The sequence below is a fragment of the Aotus nancymaae genome, unplaced genomic scaffold (assembly GCF_030222135.1).
Source record: "Aotus nancymaae isolate 86718 unplaced genomic scaffold, 86718_ANA_hifiasm-v0.15.2.pri h1tg000033l, whole genome shotgun sequence".
NCBI classification, from domain to species: Eukaryota; Metazoa; Chordata; class Mammalia; order Primates; family Aotidae; genus Aotus; species Aotus nancymaae.
The window spans coordinates 5,001,493-5,011,799 of NW_026988447.1; the positions used below are offsets into that span (position 1 = coordinate 5,001,493).

Genomic DNA, 10,307 nt, shown 5'->3' on the forward strand with positions numbered 1-10,307 from the left:
CCCTGCCATTCCTCTGGAGAGCAACGATTGGTCTTAACCAGTCAATGTTCACCTTCCCTTAGCTAAGAAGGGAGGTGCAGGAGCAGGCATGTTTCCAAAGCAAAGCCCATGAGACTCTATGGGCTCTGAGGCGCAGAGAGTATAGGTGTTTTTATTGGGATCTCTTAATGTTTCTTAACACTAAACATTCTTAACACTAAGTAGTAATTTAAAAAGTATTTTATACACTTATTTTATGAGTATTTTTTTCCAACATCAGGGTCGACTTCTCTTAAGAGTATTCTTTCTATTCTATACAGTTGCATTTTAAAGATTCTTTATAATGCTATTACAAATGTCTTAAAGTTATTCTTAGAAATTTTAATATTTCTTCTTGTAAATATGTATTATGGTAAACAGCATTCTAAGATGATCACAATTATCTTCTACTTTGTATAATCCCTTCCCACCTGTGCAGCATGTGAATATGATGTGTTGCTGTCATCATGATTTTATTACATTATATGGCAAAAGAGAGATTAACTTAGGAAGGAAGGCCTGACTCATCAGATGAGCCCTGTAAAAGCAGAGTTGTCTCCAGCTGGTCCCAGAAGGGGAAGTCAGACATTGGAAGTATCAGGATTTGGCACTGTGTTGCTGGCTTCAAGATGAAATGGCTCATCAGGTAATGATGAGGAACTGAAAGTGGTTTCTGGCCAAAAGCCAGAAGGAATGCAGGGACTTTTATAAGTCAACTCAAAGGAACTGAACTCTGCCAATAACAAGAATGAGCTTGCACAAGGATCCTGAGCTTTAAATGAGAATGGAGACAGCTGACCTCTTGATTTTAGTTTGAGCATGGAAGCCAGCCATTCTCTGCTGGACTAACAAACAGAAGTGTGAACTAATAAGTGGGTGTCATCATTAGCCATAAAGTTTGTGTTAATTTGTCATACAGCAGCAGAAAACCAACACAGGAATTGAACGTATTTTAGCTTTGAAGAGGATGTTATTTGTTGCTTATTTCCAGGCCCCATTTTTGTGCCCAATTATTTCACTTAACACCTCATAATGAGCAAAAACAATTAAATTTCTCTTTCTTTAGATTATCAGGTAAAAACAATATCATCTGCAGATAAGAATGTGTTTGCCACATGTTCTCACTCACATGTGGGAGCTAAAAATATTTGATCCCATGAAGGTGAAGAGTAGAATGATGGTAACCAAAAACTCAGGGGAAAAGGCTGAAGAGAGACTGGTTGGTGTTAAATTAAACATTACAGTTAGATTACACGTTAATCTACGGTTAGATTGAAACATACAGTTAGAAGGAATAAGTTCTAGTGTTCAGTAGCATTGTAGGGTGACTGCAGTTTAAAACATGCTGTATATTTCAAAATAGCAAGAAGATTCAAAATATTCCCAACACGAAGCAATAATAAATGTTTGTGGTGATAGATATGCTAAATAACAAAGATTTAATCATTATACATTTTACTCATATATCAAAATATCATATTTAACCCATAGATATGCAAAATTGTTATGTAGCAGTCAAAATAAAATATTGTTTGCCTTTTTCATTTTTCCTCCTCTTTAACCATTTTGACAGTTATTACAAAATAATGTTACCTCATAAAAATAATTACAGACATTCGTATTATACCAGATACTGTTGTCACCCTATCTATGATAGGCATTTTTTTTCTGGAAGCAACTGAAACTGCTTGAGAGCTTTCTCTGGCTACAGAAGTCGATACAGGCATCATTCAGGGAAGAACATAAGTATTGGAGATTGTATTATTTTCCTATTGTTTCTATATCAAAGTATTTCAAATGTAGTGGCTTAAACAAAACAAATATATTATCTTACACTTATGCAGGTCAGAAGCCTCACACAGTCTCACTGGGCTAAAATCAATGTGCTGGCAGTATTATGTCTGTTTCTGGAGACTATGGGGCTCATCTATTTTGTTGTGTTTCCAGTTTCTACATGTTGTCTACATTCCTCAGCTCATGCCCTCTGTGCCCCATCTTCAAACCTAGTAACAGTGGATTATGTCCTTCATACATCACGTAACTCTGACCTGACTGTTGTCTTCTGCCTGCCTCTACTACTTCTAAGAATCCTGGTAATTGATTACACTGGACACATTTGCATAATCCAAAATAATCTTCCTAATTTAAAGTAATGTGATTAACAAATTTAACTACATATGTAATTTTAATTATCTTCCGTGTAACTTAAAATATTCACAAATTTGAGGGTTATGACTTGAACTTTTTTTGGATTGGTTGTGTGTGTGTGTGTGTGTGTGTGTGTGTTGCAGGGGGGATATCATTATTCTGCCTAGAAGAAGAATATATCTCAGCTTCCTCACCACTTACATACACAGCTTCAAGGTGTGATTTGCCGTCATGCATAGGGTACAAGTAGGACTGAGCCTCAGTTGCACTTATTCATGTACTCAGGGTTTTCAGAAAAGTGTTTAAGAGCTTTCTTTTTTTTTTTTTTCTCCCTTTATTGGAATTGAAGGATTTGCCTAAGACACTTAGGAAGAGGAGTGGCCTTAGGAACAAGAATCTTACAGAGGAATTGTAGAACTAGATTACTTACTGATCAAATGATAATGGTGATGGTAATCCCTAATATACATAAGCATCACCATTTATTAAGATTTTTGCTTGAGGAGAGGAGTAAAGACAGAATAGGATGCACTATTTTATGTGGTAGACTGAGAACTTGACAGTTATGGGGACTGGTAATTCTAAGCATTGAGAAATTGTTTGACAGTTGTTAATGGCCAGGTTTTTAAACTTCAAAGGAAGAAGGTAAGTCTGCAGTCAGCAAACTATCATTCCAGGATGCACTGTGAAAGCTAAAAGACCACTGTTTAAAGTGATACTCCTCTCCTGCAGGCAGGTGGAAGACTATTTTGGAAATTTGGCCCAGGATTTGATAGTGAAAGTAGTGGAATTATAAAGGAAGCTAAAGTCAAATCTCTGGCAAGATATTCATGCTAACATCTCATAGAAAAGAGGGGAACTCAGAGACCTAGAATTGGTATTTTGTGGAAAGTGCTTGAAAATATTGAACTCACAAATTCTCTGTATGTTCTGAATTAGCAGAAATAGCTCTTTTCCACTTGCTAGAGGAAGCCTCTCACCACTTGAAGACTATGCAGTTTTCATCTGAGAGAGATGCCTTGCATGATTATGTTTATCCTTAAGATTTCTCACTGCCTCCCTTCACTATTTCTTCCTTAATGAAGAAGGAAGCTTCAGCATGATCAGCCCTAAAGTGCTGTCTCCAGTTATGAGAAGAGAAAACCATTTACCAAAGAGCTAAAGAGTGTGGTTACTAGGTACAGACAGGAACTGCAAGATAATGTCTGGGTAAGAATCTTGATGGGGCTACACTGAAGAAGGAAGAATGTAAGACTGGAAGAGGGAAAGTTTCTCAATATGGGCCCACTCTCCCATGACACAAAATTAACTTATTGGCAAGACCTAAAGTATCTGGAATTTGTGTCTGGAATAACTATTTGAATTTTGGGAAACATTAAGGATTTACAGTAAATGAGTTGGAGCTGCCAGAACTAAATAGGGGAATAATTAGGGGTTCAAATGCCTTTGAGAAGTGGGAATGTGGAATGAATTTGTTATGTAAGACTAGAGAACTTAGTGACTGAGAAGGCTGTTCAAGATAACCCAGAAAGCACTTCTTCACAACAAGACAAGAAATGCACTAGCAAGGGAGGCATTGATATATCTGAGAAACTTAGTGGGGGCTGTTCTCTGGGCAAAGATTGATGGTATCCTGTGCAGCTTTAGAATATGTCTACATAATGTCTACAAATACACTAGGATTCTGGGAAAGCAGAAGTTAGGGGTTAGTATATAAGCTCATTAGGTATAAGATGAACTTAATAAAATAGCAGCAAGACCAGATTGGCAATCACGCGGGCTTTAACTACAGGCATTACTAACACAACTAAGAGACTATGTTGTTTCTTCTAGTGGCAAAATAGATGGGCAGTCAATGAAGTTATTGCTTGACATAAACAACCAGAGAGGATGACAGGTGAATGAATGTGAACGAAGTGAATGAAGAGTGAGGGCTGATGTTTAAATGTCATAATAAAAAATCACCATTCATCAAACGTTTTCCAGACTTAAACCATTTTTCAGCCTAAAGTCCATTGATTGAACTGGAACCCAGGTACTCTTGAGGACATATTAATACAAAAATGTCACAGCAATTATATATAATCACTATTCTTCTAAACTCTCCCCCAAAGGGAGCTAAGCCTATTTTTAAGAGTAGCTGTCCATTGGAAAAGGACTATATTCAGGACTTTCATGGATTATTAGACGCAGAATATGAGTTGACAATGATAACAGAGGGACAAAAATGCCCCTTCCCTATAAAATGCCCCTTCCCTATAAAATCAGGTGATAGGGTCACAATGCCCCTTCCCTATAAAATCAGGTGATAGGGTCAATACCCACATCTATCCCACCATAGAGCCTATGGGTATACTGAAACACCTGGTAATCATTTCTCCAGACACCGATTTTATAATAGGAATATTTGTACTTAACAACAGATTCCTTGCGTGAGTCCCTTGACCTGTGAACTAAAACCTATCACAATAAAAAAAGTCCAAGTGGAATGGCAAAAACTGTAATTACTTTCTCACCAACCTAATATTTGGCCATAGTAGAGACTCTACCCTACACAGGTCATTTCTCTATGTACCAGAGTTGGCCATCATGAGCTGCATATTGTAAGATCCACCATTTCATAAAATAGACACATAGCATCCATTTCTTGCCAAACGGCATTGGTGTATTCAGAGTAGAAATCAAGCAGGTTCAAAGACATAAGTAAGCTTCAGAAATAAGAAGCCCAGATCTCATGATGCCTATCCCTGTTGAACAGATGGCTCTATTCTAGTAGTACATGTAGCCTTTGTAGAATTTCCTACAGCCAGAAAAGGAGAAGCCTGAGGTTGGTTCTCAATATACCAAAGTGAACTGAAAACTGATTGCTGTTTCACTCAGTGTTTTACCTCAAAAGGTTAATTACGAGGGAAAACTTCTCCAAATCTCTCAGCTACACTGTTTGTCATCATCTTTACAGGGAGAGAGATGTAGTCTAGAAGAAATACGTACGTTAGCTACTGAAGAGGGGGATGTTGCTTATTAGATTGTCAGGGAACCAAAAGCAAAGAGGTCTGGGAGGAGTTTTGATGATGGACCCATAGAAATTAGCACAAATGTTATACACTTTTGTGTCTCTTATCAGAGTCCATGAGGCATTGCCTTTTCAGCTGTGACGGTATCTATGTCAGCTTTCAGGCTAGGGAACCATGGCAAATCCATCACCTTCTGTCAGAAGCAGAATCTACTGCTGAGTCTTTGATATGGTACCATTTCTTAGAAGACCAATCAGCTCTTGGTGCCAAGTTTATTTTACTATACTTTGTCTATCATGGAGAAAGCAGGAATTCATTTTTACTGGGATGTTCTAGATTTAGTTTTTCCTTCTTATCTGGCTTAAGCACTCCTTGAAACTCTTAGAGTGCCTTATTTAATGACATAAAATGTTACATAAAAACATTTTGAATAAAGGTAATAAGACAGAAGAAAAGTGACAATTGGCTTATGTCATCTGGATTTCTTCATAGATAATTTCAACTTTCAGATTCAGTGAGTGTATGTGCAGGATGGTTACTTGCATATATTGCATGATGCTGAGGTTTTGAGTATGATTGATCCCATCACCCAGGTACTGAGCATAGTACCCAACAGTTTTTAAATGTATCATTGCTGGCCCCCTCCCCTATTAGTAGTCCCAAGTTTTTATTTCTATCTTTATGTTCATGAGTACCCAATGTTTAGCTCGCAATTTTAAATTCAGTCACTGTGGAAAGCAGTTTGAAGATTTCTTAAAGAACCTAAAACAGAGCTATCATTCAATGCAGCAATCCCATTTCTGGGTACATATGCAAAAGAAAATAAATGTTTCTGCCAAAAAGATACATTCATTTGCATATTCATTGCAGTACTCTTTATGATAGCAAAGACATGGAATCAAGGTAGGCGCCCATCAATGGTGGGTTGGATAAAGAAAATGTGGTACATATACACCATGGACCACTATGCAGCCATTAAAACAATAATGAAAAAATCCATCAACATGATGCAGCTGGAGGCCATTATCCTAAGTGAATTGACACAGGAATAGAAAACAAATCTTTCACATCTTCGATTAGATATATTTCTAATATTGTATTTTTGTAACTATGATGAATGGGATTGCCCTCTTGATTTTACTCTCAGCTTTAATATTATTGACCTATAGAAATATAAAGAAGTTCAATAAATTAACAAAAAAAAAAAAAAAAAGAGAGAGGATCCAAATAAGCACAACTGGAAACGACAAAGCTGACATTACAACCAATTTCACAGACATTCCAAAGGTCCTCAGAAATGACTATGAACCTTCTATGCACACAAATGAGAAAACCTAGAAGAATTGAATGAATTTCTGGAAACTCACAATCTTCCAAGATTGAATAAGGAATAACAATGAAACTCTGAACAGAACCAATATCAAGTTCAAAAACTGAAACATTAATAGAAAACCTATCAACCAAAGAGAGCCCTGGACCAGACTTATTCACAGCCACATTCTATAAGATGTGCAAAAAGTTGGTACCAATTCTACTGAAGCTATTCCAAAAATCAAGGAGGAGGTACTACACCCTATCTCATTCTGAGGAGCCAGTATCACCCTCATACTCTCTCTATATCTGGAGAGAGATCACCAATGTCAAGTATATGGTGCTATGACTCCAACAATTAAAATATGCTTGCACAGAAAAAAAATAAAATAAAAGGTAGAATTTTATGTGACCCTCTTAAATATTAATCTCAATAACTCACTTAGAAAATTTGTACTAGAGAAGACAGCTGAATACAAACAGCTCAGGATTGCAGTTCCCAGTGAGAACAATGTGGAGGGTGAGTGATCACCACATCTCCAAACGAGTTATTACTGCTCACATACCAGGAAATTCCTGGGCTGAAAAGTGCCACTAGTTTCCAGTACAACTATTTCAGCCGATACAGCAGGTCTCCAGACAAAAACGCATACAAATGGGGGCGGCCGGTTCAACTGGTGCCTGGAATGCCTGGGAGACAGAACTGTCCATTCAACTGAAAAAAAGGGGCTGAAACAAGGAACTGGCTTGGTGGGTTCTACCCCTACAAAGACTAGCAACTGAAATGCTCTGGATTGACAGTTTCACAGCAAGCACAGCTGGAACCAGGACAGTCCAGCTCTGTGGGGGGAAGGGCATCCACTATTACTGAGGTAGTCCAACACTACCAAGGCAGTCTGCCATTACCAAGGCAATCTGCCATTACCAAGGCAGTCCGCCATTTCAGAGGCAAACTGCCATTATTGAGGCAGATCACCATTACTGAGGCAGTTCTAATTACACCTCTATAAACAAAACCACAAGGAAATTCACACAGTAGCTGGGCAGAGCTCACAGCAGCTCAGTAATGCCTCTGCTGGCAGAGTATAACTAGACTACCTCCTTATAGGGCAGGACATCTATGAAAAAAAGGCAGCAGCACATCAGGAACTTATAAATAAAGCCCCACCTTCCTAGGACAGAGCACATGGGAATAAAAGGTGTTTATGAGTTTCATTGCAGCAGACTTAAATGTACCTGCCCAGCAGCTCTGAGAGGAACAACAGAGCCCACAGATCCTCCAAGGGATCACAACTCCTCACCAGCAAGGGAACAAAGCTGGATGGAGAATAAATCTGATGAATTACAGAAACAGACTTCAGAAGGTGAGTAATAACAAACCTCTCTGAGCTAAAAGAACATGAGAACTTTGTGAAGCATACACATGTTTCAATAGCTGAATTGGCCAAGCAGAAGAAAGGATATCAGAGATTGAAGATCAACTCAATGAAATAAAATGAGAAGGCAAGATTAGAGAAAAAAGAGTAAAAAGAAATGAACAAAGACTCAAAGAAATATGGGATTATGTGAAAAGACCTAGTCTACGTTTGATAGGTGTACCTGAATGTGACAGAGAGAATGAATCCAAGCTAGAAAACACTTTTCAGGATATTATCCAGGAGAACTTCCCCAACCTAGCAAGGCAGGCCAACACTGAAGTCCAGGAAATACAGAGAACACCACAAAGATATTCCTCAAGAAGAGCAACCTCAAGGCACATAATTGTCAGATTCATCAGGATTGAAATGAAGGGAAAAATGCTAAGGGCAGCCAGAGAGAAAGGTCGGGTTACCCACAAAGGGAAGTCCATCAGACTCACAGTGGATCTCTCAGCAGAAACCCTAAGCTAGAAGAGAGTGGGGGCCAATATTTAACATCCTTAAAGAAAATAGCTTTCAACCTAGAATTTTATATCCAGCCAAACTAAGCTCCATAAGTGAAGGACAAATAAAATTCTTTATGGACAAGCAATTGCTGGGAGATTTCATCACCACCAGGCCTGCCTTACAAGAGCTCCTGAAAATAGCACTAAACATAGAAAGGAACAACCAGTACCAGCCACTGCAAAATGTACCAAGTGCTAAAAAGCATTGACACAATGAAGAAACTGTGTCAACTAACTGGCAAAACAACCAGCTAGCATCAAAATGGCAGGATCAAATTCATACATAACAATATTAACCCTAAATGTAAATGGGCTAAATGCCCCAATCAAAAGATATAGACTGGCAAATTGGATAAAAAAATCAAAATCCATCAGTGTGCTATATCCAGGAAACCCATCTCACATGAAAGGACACACATAGGCTCAAAATAAAGGGATGGAGGAAGATCAACAAAGTGAATGGAGAGCAAAATAAAGCAGTAGTTGCAATCCAAGACTTTGATAAAATAGACTTTAAACCAACAAAGATCAAAAGAGACAAAGAAGGGCATTACATAATGGTAAAACGATCAATGCACCATGAAGAGCTAACAATCCTAAATATATAAGCACCCAATACAGGAGCACCCAGATACATAAAGCAAGTTCTTAATGACCTACAAAGAAACTTAGACTCCCACACACTAATAGTAGGAGACTTTAACACTGTCCTGTCAATATTAGACAGATCAATGAGACAGAAAATTAACAAGGATATCCAGGACTTGAACTCACATCTGGACCAAGCAAACCTAATAGACACCTATAGAACTCTCCACCCTCAAAGCCACAGAATATACATTCTTCTCAGCAACACATAGCACCTACTCTAAAATTGACCTCATAATTGGAAGTAAATCACTCCTCAGCACATGCAAAGAGCATAAATCATAGCAAACCATCTCTCAGACCACAGTGCAATTAAATTAGAACTCAGGATTAAGAAACTAACCCAGAATCACACAACTTCATGGCAACTGAAGAATTGGCTGTTGAATGTTGACTGGATAAAAAATGAAATGAAGGCAGAAATAAAGATGTTCTTCAAAACCAACTAGAATGAATACACAAAGTACCAGAATCTCTGGGACAAATTTAAAACATAGTCTAGAGGGAAATTTCTAGGAATAAATGCCCACATGAGAAGCAAGGAAAGATCTAAAACTGATGCCCTATCATCAAAATTGAAAGAGCTAGAGGAGCAAGATCAAAAAAAAAACTCAAAAGCCAGCAAAGACAAGAAACAACAAAGATCAGAGCAGAAATGAAGGAGATAGAGACACAAAAAACCCTTCAACAAATCAATATATCCAGAAGCTGGTTTTTTGAAAAGATCAACAAAATAGACTGCTATCCAGTTGAATAAGAAAAAAAGAGAGAGAGAGAGAGAAGAATCAAATAGATGCAATAAAAACTAATAAAGGGATATCACCACCAAATTCCACAGAAATACAAACTACCATCAGATATTATGACAAACAACTCTATGCACATAAACTAGGAAACCTGGAAGAAATTGACAAAGTCCTGGACACTTGCACCCTCCCAAGCCTAAACCAGGAAGTAATTGAAACTCTGAATAGACCAATAACAAGATCTGAAGTCGAGGCAGCAATTAAGAGCCTACCAACCAAAAAAAGCCCAAGTCCAGATGGGTTCACAGCCGAATTCTACCAGACATACAAACAAGAGCTGGTTCAACTCCTTCTGAAACTATTTCAAACAATCCGAAAAGAGAGAGTCCTTCCCAAATCATTTTATGAGACCAACATCATCCTGATACCAAATCCTGGCAGAGACTCAACAAGAAAAGAAAACTTCAGGCCAATATCCATGATGAACATAAGTGCAAA

At 38.0% G+C, this 10,307-nt stretch overlaps 1 long non-coding RNA gene across 3 annotated transcripts in view; it reads left to right on the forward strand.

Moving 5' to 3' along the window:
• Window positions 1-2,207, forward strand: part of LOC105720468 (uncharacterized) — a 39,283-nt gene extending 37,076 nt beyond the window's left edge. For all 3 annotated transcript variants that reach the window (XR_001108151.2, XR_010345314.1, XR_010345315.1), the window contains one exon: window positions 458-2,207. This is a non-coding gene — a long non-coding RNA (uncharacterized LOC105720468). The remainder of the gene's footprint in view (window positions 1-457) is intronic.
• The last annotated feature ends 8,100 nt before the right edge of the window (window positions 2,208-10,307 follow it).